Raw genomic sequence first — 2513 nt, 5'->3', positions numbered from 1 at the left:
CCCCCCCGGCGGGGGCGGGGGGAGGCGGCGGCGGGCGGGGACCCCCGTGCGGGGCACCCCGGTGGGATCGGGCATCTCCCCCCGCCCGGGCTTCCCCCCGGGGCCGGGCATCCCCCGGCGGGGCCGCTCGGGGTGTCCGGGGGGGGACGCGCTGCCCCGCGGTGGAGGCGGCTCCGCCCGCGCCCTCGGGATCCCGCGGGGCTCAGCCCCGGCTCGCTCCGGGCTCCCGGGGTTCGGCTCTCTCAGGGAACCGAGGGAAGGAGCGAGGGGGGTCCCCGGAGCCCCCCGCAATCCTCTCGCTCTGCCGGGGCCGCGGAGTCGCCGGGAGCTGCCGGGGCGCTTTCAGCGAGGGCTGCGGGGGGCACAAGGGGCCGGTGGGGGACAGGCGGGGGTCCCCGATGCCACCGCASCCCGCGATGTCCCGGCAGGCACACCCAGCACGGAATGGCACGAATGGCACCGGGAGAGGGTGCCAGGGACACAGCCGGGGGAACGCTGGCAGGGCCATCACCGGCACCCCGAGCGGGCACTGCCGGCCACCCTGGGCTGGGGACACCGGGCCCGGTGGGTCCCCGCACCCCGCGCTCACTCACAGCCCGTCCTGGCCCCCCACCCCGGTCCTTTGGTGGCTGAATCCCCCCTCCCTGGGCACCTGGAGACTGGCATGAGGAGGATGAAGGAGTGGAAGGAGCAACAAGCGGCTCCAGGGCCAGTGCCCAGCCCTAGGGACGGGTCACCGTGTCCCCTGTCCCCACTGCCCCCCCGAGACAAGGACAAGGGGATGCTGCTGGACAGGGCGGAGCAGGGACTGGATGGGGCAGGGATGGAACTGTGAAAGGGAGGAGGCAAGGAATGGAGCAGGGATGGGAAAGGAACAGGAAAAGGGAGGGATGGGATGGGAAAGGAACAGGGAAAGGGAAGGAGCAGGGATGGGAAAGGAACGGGGAAAGGGAAGGAGCAGGGATGGGAAAGGAACGGGGAAAGGGAGGGAGCAGGGATGGGAAAGGAACGGGAAAGGGAAGGAACAGGAGCAGGGATGGGAAAGGAACGGGGAAAGGGAGGGAGCAGCACAGGGAAGGAACAGGGACAGGGACAGGAACAGGGATGGGAAAGGAACGGGGAAAGGGAAGGAGCAGGGATGGGAAAGGAACAGGGAAAGGGAAGGAACAGGAGCAGGGATGGGAAAGGAACAGGGAAAGGGAGGGAACAGCCAGAGGGAAGGAACAGGGACAGGGACAGGAACAGGGATGGGAAAGGAACGGGGAAAGGGAAGGAGCAGGGATGGGAAAGGAACAGGGACAGGGACAGGAATAGGGATGGGAAAAGAACAGGAAAAGGGAGGGAGCAGCACAGGGAAGGAACAGGGACAGGGACAGGAACAGGGATGGGAAAGGAACGGGGAAAGGGAAGGAGCAGGGATGGGAAAGGAACAGGGACAGGGACAGGAATAGGGATGGGAAAAGAACAGGAAAAGGGAGGGAGCAGCACAGGGAAGGAACAGGGACAGGGAGAGGAACAGGGATGGGAAAGGAACGGGGAAAGGGAAGGAACAGGAGCAGGGATGGGAAAGGAACAGGGAAAGGGAAGGAACAGGAGCAGGGATGGGAAAGGAACAGGGAAAGGGAGGGAACAGCCAGAGGGAAGGAACAGGGACAGGGACAGGAACAGGGGTAGGATAGGACGGGTCGGGGATGGATCCGAAATGGGGACAGCGAGGAGGATGCAGCAGCAGGAGGATGGGGACAGACCCAAGGGTCACTGCCGGGGGTGACACGGACCAGCAGGACATGGAGCTGCTGGATGGAGTCCATGGGGGACGGTCCCTGCCAGGTCCCCCCTCCCCGAGCCCCCTTAGGAGTTCCCCCCAAAATTCCCCCCTCCCTGGGACTGCCGGGGACCGTGGCCATGACACACTCGCAGCTTTATTCCCACCAGCGGCACAAAAAAAAAACCAAAAAACAAACCTCTCCCGGATACCGGTGCCAGGGGAACGGGACACCATGGCAGCCGGGACACTGTGGTGTGTGACACCATGGCAGCAGGGACACCGCGGCATTGGGGACAGTGTGGCATTGGGGACACGGTGGCATTGGGGACACGGTGGCATTGGGGACACGGTGGCAGCGGAAGCGCAGCAGCCAAAATGTGCCCTGTGCTGTCCCTGGGATGGTCCCTCGCTGGGCTTTTTTTGGGGGACATCCCCGACCCCGCAGAGGCTGCAGAGCCCCGGGAACCCCCAGCTCTCAGGGCTGGAGAGCTGGCAGAGGGGACATTGGCTCGGCCGGGAGTGCTGGACAGTGGCAGGGGCTGGAGAGCTGGAACATTCCCCATTTCCTGTCCTGGGGGTGCGCAGGATGGGCAGGAACAGCCACTCGCCACAGAAACGTTGGCAAAAGCTCCCTCTCCAAGCAAAGACCCCAAAGGAGACCTCACACCCCATTCACGGGGGCTCCACGTCGGGATGGAGCAGCCTCAGACCCTCCCAGCCCTTGGAAAACACCAGCGGCAGCTTT

The sequence above is a fragment of the Malurus melanocephalus genome, unplaced genomic scaffold (genome assembly GCF_030028575.1).
Source record: "Malurus melanocephalus ecotype Western Australia unplaced genomic scaffold, MMel_1.1 scaffold_1097, whole genome shotgun sequence".
Taxonomy (NCBI): Eukaryota; Metazoa; Chordata; class Aves; order Passeriformes; family Maluridae; genus Malurus; species Malurus melanocephalus.
Note: the sequence above shows the minus strand (reverse complement) of the source record.